The 12927-nt window shown below is 33.8% G+C and overlaps 1 protein-coding gene and 1 pseudogene across 1 annotated transcript in view; one reads left to right on the top strand and one right to left on the bottom strand.

Annotated features, from left to right (window-relative positions):
* Nucleotides 1–4366, top strand: part of LOC112482885 — a 6457-nt pseudogene extending 2091 nt beyond the window's left edge.
* The window catches only part of PSPC1 (paraspeckle component 1), a 60768-nt gene that overhangs the window by 11203 nt on the left and 36638 nt on the right, over nucleotides 1–12927 (bottom strand). The window lies entirely within an intron of this gene.

Below are 12927 nucleotides of genomic sequence, written 5' to 3'. Positions count from 1 at the left end.
GTAGGGACTTTAAGCTGATGTGTCGGAAATACGCCAGCTCCCTTCACTGTGGCCGGAGTTGATGACACTGAGAATGAGATGGTGATTTATGAATTCGTCCATAACTCTTGTCAAGTTGTAGACAACAACTTCAGCCAGGTGAGTGAATTAAATGGTTAATTTAGGTAAAGTACACATATTTTGGATGAGATGGTGTTATATGGCTGCACTGTGGCAACAACCTAGGCAAGTATTTTGCCCCTCTGCTAATTCTTGGTCAGATGTCAGAAAGCTGAACAATGGAGGCTGTGCCAGGACACATCGGCACAGGAAATGAGAACACAGAACACCTCTCGACATCTGTAGCCCAACATAATCTGGAAGGGCACACAATGAAAAATGGAGTCTCCTTCCGAAGACTAATTTTAAATAGGTATTTTTCACAGCTCTGAACAGAAAACAAAACTGTATTTTAAAATATGGTGCACAAAGAAAAACATTCTGTGAAGGAGAGACGTTTTATTTTTTAACTGTAACCATTTTTTTCCACAATTGTTTAAATTTTGTTAAATAAAATTTTTGGTCTCTGCTTCCCCTTGCAAATTAAATTGAGGCATAGCAGTATGAGGTGGAAAGTGTGGCAGCTGTCTATCAGTCAACAAAATTTTAAAACTGACTTAAACAGACATTATGCTGTCTTCTGAATGTTACCTTTTTCCTTAAAAAGTCAAAACTTTATTGTGTGTACCTAATGAAAACTATAGAAATTTTACTTGCCAGTTTCAAAAAGCCTGATTCCCCTTTTATAGGCACTTACAATGCCATCATGTAATTAACTATAGTGTTACTACCAAATAATAAACAAACATTAAAGAGCCCTCGCAAGTAAAAAAATAAATTTATTCTTAGTGTTTATAAGAAGGTGCGCCTCTCTACTGAAAGAATTACACGAGTATTCCTGAAAGCCTGTCACTCAAGTATGCTTAATTTCACAGCTGACAAAGAAGTAATCGCAGCATGACTAACCTCCAGAACCACGCGTCAAAGCCGCATTCCATCGAAGTGTGGTTCACAAAGTACTAGGAGTGCCCAATATCCTTTCAGGAAGCACACAAATTCAAATCCATTTCAAGTCTTACCACCACCAGAACTCAGTGGTAATACTATAATCTAAGCGGGCTTTTCACTCCATCAACATTTGTGGATGGTGCAAAAGCAACAGAGAGCAAAAATCCTGGCGTTTTGGCAGATATAAAGGCACTTGCATTCCATTTTTACTAGAAATCATTGTATTCTTCACATACATACAATAGTACTTTAAGTTTTCCATTATGAACACCTTAAATTAGTAAAAATTATTGATTTTTATCACATTGCTATCCTTGTGCGTCTTGATATCCTATGCAATAAAACACAGGGTATGTAGATAAAGCATTTCTCTGTTGCATTCTGAAGTAAGGTGGTTATTACAAGAAAAACAATTCCTGTGACTGGGTTGCAAGTTAAAGGAGACACATTTTACTTGAGATAGCACTAGACAAACTATGATTATTGACTTGTATGTTTGGCAGACAAATTCTGATAAGACAATGGTTGGTATTAAGATGTGATTTTTAATTTTGTAAAATAAAATACATTAAAATTTCAAATATATGTGTAACTCAAATCAGTATTTTTCTCATCTTGGGTACAAGACATTACAAAATCATTTCTGGGTAAAAGATCTATTCAAAGTATACCAATGGACTATAATGTAAAAGAGCATTTTTAAGAAACTACTGTTTGTCAAATTTTACTATAGTATCAAACAAGAACATCCACAACTACCTGAAAAGGTGAAAATATAGTTGGTCTCCAGTGTGTGAAGCCAGATTTTTTCATCACTTTAACCAAGAGCATTTTGCAACAGGTGGAATGCAGAAGCCAGTATGGGAAGCCACCCATTTTCCATAAAGCCAAACATGTAACAAATTTACAAAACAGTAAAACAATATCACTCTCCCCACTACATTCAAGTGGGATATTAAAGAAATCTGCAAAAAATGTAAAATTTGCAAAAAATGTAGAAATGTATAATCTGCAGCCCAATCTTTCAGATTTTTCTTAATTTCTAATATGCTAAACACATCATGATATTAGAAAAACGAAAGCTCTTTGGGGTCTTCAGTAATCTATAATAGTGTAAAAGGATTTTAAAACCAAAAAGTTTGAGAATCACTGTTCCAAATACTTGTTCAAAATATAAAGTAGCAGAAAATTTACACAAATATAAAGTAACTAACACGGTAAATCCCAAAGTGAAGACCTTGACATTATTTTGTGTAGAATATGGATTTTTTCCTTTAATACTCAGGATATCAATCTGTGATTTAAAAGATACTGTACTCATTTAATTATTTTAGGTAACCTAATTTATAGGAATTATACGGTACAAAGATAAGCATAAAATAAAGTACAATATGAATGCCTAAGGTTTAGGAAACCATCAACTAAATAAATACTGACTTAATCTAATATCAAGTAGATCAACATTTTGCAATCAATAACAAAACATGTTCATCTAACACTTTAAATCTGTTTGCGTGAACTCAGGTATCAGCCACATCATTACTCTTCTTTAATTCATAAAGACATCACGTGTGTTCCTAAAAAGCTTCTCAGGATTATCTAAGGATCACCATGAGCCATGCAGGTTCCAAGTCTTAACAGAAATCTTGATGTAAAACTACTGATAACGGAACATTTAAATCTACTAAAGGAAACATAACTCTAAAGAAATGTATAAGTTTGGGCAAATTTTCAAGATTCAATCTTTTTATCATTAAATATTCCAAAATTTTTTCCTAAAATTAATTTGCCACTTGGAAAGAATAAGATTATTAGATAGTCAAACTGTCATGGGAGAAATTAAACAGACCACGTTAGTAACAACAATACTAGGTAACAAACAACATATTTTGAAGTAAAGAATAGAATAAAAATCAACTATGTGAAGTATTAAGAAAAGTTATAAATAAAAAGTCTGTAAAAAGGCCTCTTTGCCAAGAAATTATTCACTCATTTAAAAAGTGTTAAGAAATTAAATGGTGTGCTCAACAAAGTTACTGTTTCCTAATAAAAGTAAATAATTTTAAACTTAAAAAGGGAAATAAGACATATTCCCATTGATACAACTCAAGTAACAGTATGCAAACTTTCCAACATAACCAACCAACAGAGAATACTTGGAAGACTTAACATTTTTATTTTTAACGGAGGCAATTAAAACAACTTCCAACACACACACACACACACACACACACACACACACACACACACACACACTCTCTCTCTCTCTCTCTCTCTCTCTCTCTCTCTCTCTCTGTCTCTCTCTGTCTCTCTCTCTCTGATGGATAGGGAAGGGAGAAATATTTTTAGTAACATAAGACAATCTTTAACACGTACAATCGATGGTGGTTTCTCCTCAATGTGAATACAAGCATGCCAAAACGCCTGCTCTCATGAACACTGGGGAAATGTCCCTTAGGTTTAACTGTTAAAATGAAACTACATCCTATGTCATTAGAGAACTGTAAATTACAACAGCGAGATTACAACACCCCTATGAGAACAACCAAAATCCTAAACGGTGACAACAAGAAATGCTGGCAAGGATGTGGAGCAATAGGAAGTCTCATTCGTTGTTGGTGGAAATGCAAATGGAACAGCCACTTTGGAAGACAATTTAACAGTTTTTTACAAAATTAAACACATTCTTACCATACTATCCAGCAATCACACTCCTTGGTATTTACCCAGAGGAGCCGAAAACTTTTAATATTCAAACACCTGCACGTGGATGTTTACAGCTGCTTTATGTGTAATGGTCAAAACCTGGAAGCAACCAGATGTCCTTCAATAAGTGACGGATAAATAAAAAAACTATGGTCCACCCAGACAAGGGAATATTATTCAATACTAAAAATAAATGAGTTACTGAGCCATGAAAACACACAGAGGAACCTTAAATGCATACTACTAAGAGCCAGTATCAAAAGGCTACAAACTGTTTGGTTCCAACTATATGACAGGCAAAACTATGGAGACAGTAAAAGAAACAGAGGCTGCCAGGTGTTATGGGGGGGTGGGGGAATGAACAGGCAGAGCACAAAAGATTTTTTGGGCAGTGAAAATACTGTGTGACACTATAATGGTGGATCCATGACATAAGACATTTGTCAAAACCCAGAGACTGTGCAACACCAAACTTGAACTCTAACGTACTATAAACTCTGGGTGATGAGGATGTGCCAATGATAACAAATGCACCAGTCCATCATGTGAGAATTTGATCTTGAAGGATTCTGTGTGTATATGGGGGAAAGGAGGTACATGAAAAATGTAAGTGCCTCTGCTCAATTTTGCTGTGAACTTAAAACTACTTTAAAAAAATAAAATCCATTTAAACAAAACTTTTAAGACTTCTTTGAATAATCACTTATCTTAATATATATTGCAAGTTTTAATCATGAAATAAGTATTTGTTACCTGTCAAATTTCGAATCAGAAATCAAGGAGGTAACAAATGTGAGTTGAGGGACTTATTCTTAGCTCACTGCATTCATTAACCTAAAGACATGTACCTCTTCAACGAGATTCATTTAATGATGCATTTTTAAAGCCTGGGTCACGTAACTCAGTAAACTATTCACTCAAACTGCCGTTGTCAAATTCCACTATGTAGCAAAATTAAATGCTGTTTTTTCATAATACACGAGTGGCTTTCTTAGCGAACACGAATTAATTGTAATTACATATAATCCAGCATGTAGACACAGAGAGGAATCAAAATTTTAAACAAATTAATTTTTAGAATAAGTTTACATTCAGCTGAGTTTACTTTAAATCTATATAACCCAGGGGCATTTTCCCAGACTGTCATTTTCAATTGCCATGGCGAACTCTCCCTGAAGAGGTGCTTCTAAAACTGAGATTGATTAGGAATTATTCTTCAAATTTAGTTATTTCATCACAAACTCTTAACAAAACCAGCAATAATGATACCACGGCTATAACGCAAACACAATCTAAAAGCTCACATAATAGTAGTGACTAGTCTGCATTTCTCTACCCATAAGCTCTTACCCAGCAGATTTCCCTATCGAAGTCAAAACCACCATCATGACTGGCAAGATTAAGGTACGATAGATGAAACCAAAGAACAAATACAAACTGTACAAGAAGGTATTCCAACTCGGTGCCACCAACAGAAGCAGTGGAAGCAGCAAACAAAGCATGTTGTTTCAACACATAAAGAATTAAGTACGTATTTAACAGAGAATCTTTTTCTGTTTGTGATACTAGGCATTGAGCAAATTATCTTAGCAGTGTACTGAAGCTCTGAAACTTTAACAAATATATTTTTTCTAAGCAGATAACAAAGCAACAGATTCAATACATAATAACTTTTTAACTATTCATGGTTAACTAAAATTCAAACGCTATTTAAAATTTACAATTATAAAAGAAACTACTATAACAAGCATATCAATTATTTAAAAGCATGGTGTAGAAAAAGCAATAACATGCCAAATGAAAAGGTTATCTTGTGAGAATCATGGTAAATTTACAATCAGAAAGACAGGATTTGAAGCAATGTGCATAATATAGTGGAGGATATCATAAGACAAAGTGGCAAACTTACCCATACACTTTCAATTATTTGAAAATTTCAGCAGAAATAACTGCATCTCATCAGCATGGCATGTGTACAAACCCAAGTTCCTATCCCTACACCACTAGTGATTAGTTAGCAACGACACGTGAATATTGACTTTCACATCTATCCTGTTTGATTTGGTATAAAATTCAGACATTTCAGGTGATACTACAGAGCTTCATGCCTTCAATATGAAGTACAGAAGATACTGGATACTGATTGGCCTAAAACAAGATTTTTTTAACATAATCACCTTGTAGGACTATTCCTGTATAAGGGCTCTAAATAGTACATTAAGAAGTCAAAAGCAGAAGTAACAAGTTAAATGGACTCTTTTGCTATTAAATCAAACTATTTAGTAATTAAACAAAATTCTTATTCGTATTATACATATCAGATATGTCAAAAACATGTTTACTTCCGTTGAATACTTCTATTTGCCAATCTTGACTCTCCTCTTCTTCAATCCCTTGAAAAATGGTAAATATTAGCTAAAAGATCTTACCATTCTGAACCAAGTAATAGGAGAATTTACCATTTGAAATTAAAAGACATGAGGTATACCTACAACAGTGGAATAAGCCAATCATATCATTTCGGGGAAGGGCGGGGGAAGGTCCACAACAGTGCTGAGACTGCTCAACTCCCAGCCAGCCAGCCCCTCGTGGAGAACCTTCCTCTAAACTCTGTGGACTTTTTGGCTCCATCTCCTCTCACTCCGCAGAAAGACTCTGCACCTGAAACCCTCTAAGTCCTAGACACAACCCTGGGCTTGATCCACCTCTGCACCTTCCACGGTACCCAGCACTCTACGCTGAGCAGGAAAACTGAGCCATCTTTCCTTGCTAAAGGGAGCCCTCCGAGGCCTCCTGTGAGTCTAATGCTCTGAAGGGGAGTTCAAGTGGAATCGCACATTGGGAAGTTGGGTAAGCTGAAAACCAAGCACAAAAACTGTTGGTTATTTGTTTTTTAAAATTTACTCTTCATTATGTGATTCCATTATGAAGTCTACAAAAATAAATCAAAAGTCGCATTTCAATGCCACCTGTGTTTCAAAACCACTGATGTTTTAACATGAGACATTAGTGCTGAGGTATGGTGGCCCATAAAAAACACTGAAAACTGTATGACTGAGCTGCGCTGGCATTTGAAAGATGAGACATCAAATAACTATTTAATTCTCCCAGCTCACATCTAAGTAACTACAAAGGTGCTTGACTTGAAAAATTTCAGAGCTCAATTAGTGGACAAAAAAGTCAAAAAATTAGAAAGCAATGTGATAAAAAAAAAATCATATTAAAAGCGATACAGGATCACAGCTGGGGTGAGTAGTTAGAGGAGGTTATGTATATGCTGAGTATACGTACTTTCTTCTCAGAAACTCTAACGGAAGGTAAGACATAACAAGACATATAATTAAGTACAGTGGTGTCCTCTGATAGTGTATACACAAGGGTGTAGGGGAATCAGAAATCATTTCCATTCGGACTCATTCAGAAGACTTTGAAATAGAAATGATAAAACAGAGAAAAAACACTACTATAATCATAACATATGCTTAGAATGACCATACATCGTAGTTTGCCTGAGACAGCTCAATTTATGCTTGCTGTAAAAAAAAGTACTTTTAAATAGCACCCATATTCACTTCTCTCAGTTTGAATTAAACATTTTAATTTTACCTATATATGTTCAGATATTATTAAAACAAATAATCCTTCTGAGAAGTGATTAAAGATTTCAGCAGCTGGTTAAAATTGATACATATCTTCAATCCAAATATCTCAAGTCATCAAAATTCTAAAGATTACCTCCAAGAGTATACATTATAAATATCTTTGTTTAATGACCACAAAAGTTTAGGTTCTAATTATGTCCCACAAATATTCAGAAAAGTTCATAGCTCATTATAGGAAATCAATTATTTTGGTAAATAAACAAAAACACATTAAGAAAATAAAAGTGGTCACAACTAGAACATATTTGAGACCACTGCGATTTAACTGTTGTTATCCATTTTGATTATCACCATCATGGCTACACCATGGAACTGGGTTGCCATTACACCAAGAGTAGGTAATAGCCTGCTCAGAACAAGTCCTGCCTAAACCCAACACCAAAACCTACAGCAAACAATTCTGCAGTGGTTTCCACTGGATGATGAAGCAGCTATGAAAATCCTTGTGAAACTGGTCCTTTGTTTCAATGCTGCTGTTTAAGACTTCCAAAAACAAAAACAAAAACACACAAAAAAACAATCTTCTACTGCAATACAATCAAATCACTTGTTAGAACTAAATGATTTACAGAAAAACAGTGATGGCCACATAGAACCCACAAAATGGCAACTTCTCTCAAAAACTCACAAACCATTTCAGAAAATGTATTTGTACCTACTCGTTACTAAGTGACCATGGATCAGTTTTCTCCACCAGTACCTAATGATGAAATTTTATTACTGGCTGGAGTTTCTGTTGTGAGTTTTTACAGGGCACATAATAAGGATATAATTAAATCAAGGGGTAATGCTTAGAGAAACGGTGCTCATTCAAGAAGCATAAAAGAGAGACTGATGGAAATTAGTGGCTGATTAAACATCAGGCCAAATTTGGCAATACTGATCAAGAGGAGGAAACATCTGAAAGAACAATACTTGTCTCTAATCTAAAACAAAAGCCGTGAAACTCCAGTATCCACTGTAGAGCAGTGACGCTTTATCAGTTCTTCCCATAACTTTTGCTCTGATTTATAAGCCATGACTATCAAGGACACTAATTTGGACTCTTCAGGAACCTTGGTTCTAGAAATGAGGTGCTCTGCTCAATGAGCCTTCTAACACACTGGAAAAGAACATATAAATTAATAATTTGCATTTTAAATCATAAACTCTTCATGAGTTTAGTTAACGCGAGCCACTTTTCATAGACCGCCCTCAGCTCCCAGATTAGCCCTAGATCAGGGGTCAGCAAACTTTTTAGGTGTAAGGCCAGATAGTAAAAATTTCAGGCTTTGCAGACAACAGAGTCTTGATATAGTTTCATACAGTTGTGTCACAACTAGTCAACTCAGCCACTTTTGGGCAAAGAAGCCATAAACAAAATATAAACACAGCTGTGGTCCAATAAAACTGTTCCGAAAACAGAGAGTGTTCAGATTTGGCCTCGCCTACCCTTGTCTGTTGACCCCTGGTCTACATGAAATAAAAACTAAAAATTAATACATCATTTGAGACAATACCCATTCCCTTCCTGAAAGCCCAATTATCAAGTGGGCACACCCAAACCCCAGAGTACTATTCACATAGAATGTGGTGCTATTTACGATGTCAACTGTATGAATCCTGTCCCCCACAACTGAATGACTCTGAACCCTCCCTTCATTCAAATTTCCCCAGATCCCATAAAAATTCAACTACTACTCTTCTCATTTCAACATATGGCCGGTGGTTTTCTGTCTTTGCTAATGAAAATAAGCAAACTGAAAAGCTTTTTAAAATGCAGATCCCATGGCTTCAACCCAGACTCACTGTATCAAGATATTTGGTGGATTTGATCTCAGGCATTTTTCTTTTTTTTAAGTTCCACAGATATGCTTCCAGGGCTGAAAACTACTGGATTTAGCCAAAAGTGTGATCCATAAACAATGCATGAGAATCTACTGGGATCACAAAACAAATCAATTTGTAGGTTGGAGACCTAAGAACCCACACTTTTAAAAAGCTCCCTGAGTGTTTACGTGCTATTTAAAAACCTGCCACAGAAGAGGCCATACACCCTTCGCCTCTTGGCCCCACATCTCCTTAGCACTGCTGGCCCCCACTGTTACTGACCCTGAAAGCTGCAGTGGAACACCACCCACAAAGGAGCTCGACTGGGTCAAATTACTGCCTCAGCACACACTTATTTTCAGGTTTACTATGTACGTGTGTTCAAATATCCAGGGTTATTCCCACCTATACAAATAAAAATAAAATTCTTCAATATCAATTCATGTATATATTTGACAACAAATCTGAAAGTCTATTCTTCACTAAAAACCAAACGTTAAAAAAATTTTTAAACAAATAAAAAATAGAAAATAAAAACCAAATGTCAGTATTTATCATACCAGAAAAAGAAACTTCTAACAAATTAGCATCCGATCTAAATACTACCCCAATTTTCCTAAACAATGTATTTCATAACTACTATAACTACTAAAGCTACAATGACATTTAGGTATTTACAACATTATTTTCCCAAGAAAACAAAGTTTATTTCTAGACATTACTTTAAAAAAATTCTAATTAAAATCTCCCCTATACTCCAACCCAAATTCTACCTACAAATAAAGGCTGGTACGCAGCAGTACTTAATGTTTAAAATACTTTAATCTACAGTAAGTGGGACAAGCCAGTATGAAAATAAACACAATACAACCATAAAAGACAATCTCATCAATTCTTATAAACAGAATAACCTCTTATAATGTGTCCAAAAACTATAAAACTGAAAAGCAGAAAAATTCAACCTAGTAAATATGATCCAGAAAATGGTTCAAATATACTCACTGCTATAGCATGGTAAAAAGAAACCTAAATGTAATGAAGGCACAACATAAAAACATATACATTGTAACAGTCAAAAAACCACTATGCTACAGGAGCAAAAAATAACATGTTTATTTTATAATTATCAGAACTATTATCAAAAAGCTTGACTTCCTTTTAGGAGAAATAAAATATGAAAAAAAAAAAAGAATTTCTAATTGATGAAGTGCTGACATATCCTAGAAACTTAAAAATATATTCATATGTATGTCATAAAATGATGAAGTTGAAGGCTAACAAAAAGCGTGACGTATTTTCCCACGAATTTCCTACAAGTACTTTATGTTCACAAAAATTATTATTCAAAGCGCAAAATATGGAAATCAGTATTTATTTTATACTTCAAAGCCAAAACTATTAGTGGTACTAGACTATTTCTAATAGGAATATTAAAAATGAGAAGTAAAGGCTTAAAACAAACCAAGTAAATCTACTCTTATGACATGGGCAAGCTTAACACTTACCATATGATTCCTCCCTTTAAAACGAACAGTGAAAAAATAAAAAGCCCGTAAGAGGGCCTAATTTCAAAGCTTTTAAAACAAAAATAAATATTAAAATAGGTTGACAATTTTTTCCCAAAGTGTTTTCAAAGTAAATTTAAAAAAATAACTGATACAATCATTGCTTCAATGTTTTTTCCATTAACGCAAAACAGCCAAGATCTATAAAAAGCTTCTGATAATATTTCTTTAGTACTTGGTTAGTATATAACAACAAGCATCATGAAGCTAGGAACCAAATAAAATTGACACCAAAATGACGAAAAACGTGTCTCTATTCATAATTCCTCATCTCAAAAAGATCTAAAAATAGAATACAGACTATATTTTCCCCTAAATATTTAGTTCCATTGTTACATATTTTTTAAAATATGATTCCTCTTGAAAAATTAAGAACGTAGTAACTTTGTGGCCTAATATGAGTATTAAATTAAATAAACAAACAAACAAACAAAAAACAAAAAATACCAACGCTCCAGCCCAAGGTTCAGCAAACTTTTTCTGTAAAGGGTCAAAGAGTTAAGTATTTTAGGTTTTGTGGGACACAAATACTTTTTGCCTAATATTCCTCTTTTTCCTAACCATCAACCCTTTAAAAATATAACACTATTCTTAGCTCTACAGTAGGGAGGTATGAAAATAAATAGTGGTCCCAGGCTACTTTGCAGACCTCTGCTCTAGCCAAATTAACCTTATGCTGCTTCAAATATGCAACACATACTTCAAATACTTGAAAACAAAATATCTTAATATTAAAATATATAATCATCTAATTTTTCTAAGAGCATAATCTTGTGGAACAGTAAGTGATCTACTTTTGAAATGCCAATACATCCATTAGTATTTTTAAATTTCTACTTTGTTTATTCCCAAAGTTCATTAAATACTTATAACTGTTACCCATCATTAAAATGAATTTTAAACATTAAAATTTTTTAAAAATTAAAAAAAAAAAAGTTAAGTGTTTCCATTTTAAATTGTAGACACATTTCCAAATAGTTTAATAGAAAAGTAAAATTAAAACTGTCCTTCATGAATTGTATTAATGCCAGAGTATATATAAAGCACTGGTATATATATTTTTAAAAGCTGTAAAATGATTTCTGCAATAGTTTTGTAGTCAACTTAATCAAGTTTAAGAAAATACATTTTAATCATTTCCTTCTAAGTCCCCTAAATCACATGTATATGACAGTACTACAAATAGCTACACATGTGCTCCAAGAATGTAAAGTTTATGCCAGAAAAATATTAAGAAAGCTAATCCCACCAACTTTATATAAGCAAGCACTTTAGTAAAAGAAACGTCCAGGTACATAAAAGGAGTAGGAAGAATTTTCTAATCCTCAATGGAACAAAAAAAGGTTTCCCTAAGAAGTATATCACATGTGGTTTACATTTGGAATGAAGAGCAAAAGCGCTAGTAACTAGTTTTCAAAATATGGCCTTGAAATATTTTTTATATTCCCCTTTCTTTCATAACATCATAAAAAATCCTCACACTGATAAACCCAACAGATTTATTTTCAAATTTAACACCCAAAAAACCTAAAACCACAGTTTAAAATGTCACTATGCAAGTGTTGCACCCAAGGAAGAAAATTGCAAAATAATGCTAGAGATTTCAAAAAAAATTACAATGCTTAAAAAACCTACTCAACTAATTTGGTAATGAAATTTAAAATTCAATTAAACTTGTCATATGTCTTAAAATAAAAAACTTTCCTAATTAAATGTAAATGCCACAGAATTTTCATTCAAACGGTATTTATTTGATGGGAGGTAAGATAAAATTTCTTGCTGCTATACAAGTTAGGACTTATTTTACTGTGTGTGCATTCTTTCTAATAAAAAAGGTTTAAAATTTTTCCAGGAACAGAAAAATAGGATCAGAGTAGGTCAGAAACAAAGGCACCAATGACTTCAATACTTTTAGACTCAGAAACTTATTAAAGAATCATGGCTTTTAAACAGCTAGAGAAAAAAATACTAATAAATATTTTTCAGAATAATGAGTTGTTGAGCTATCATTCATCTAAGGTGACAATGAAACTTTGTTAGTTATCACTAAGAAACTGTGGATTTCAACATACATGAAGTATCCTTCTTTGCTCTACCGCTTGCCTCCCCAAAACAAAAACTTGAGTCAGATCAAGTCT

Source organism: Pteropus alecto, unplaced genomic scaffold (genome assembly GCF_000325575.1).
Source record: "Pteropus alecto unplaced genomic scaffold, ASM32557v1 scaffold16, whole genome shotgun sequence".
Classification (NCBI taxonomy): domain Eukaryota; kingdom Metazoa; phylum Chordata; class Mammalia; order Chiroptera; family Pteropodidae; genus Pteropus; species Pteropus alecto.
The sequence above is the reverse complement of the archived record's forward strand: the minus strand, read 5'-3'. Positions and strand labels throughout refer to the sequence as shown.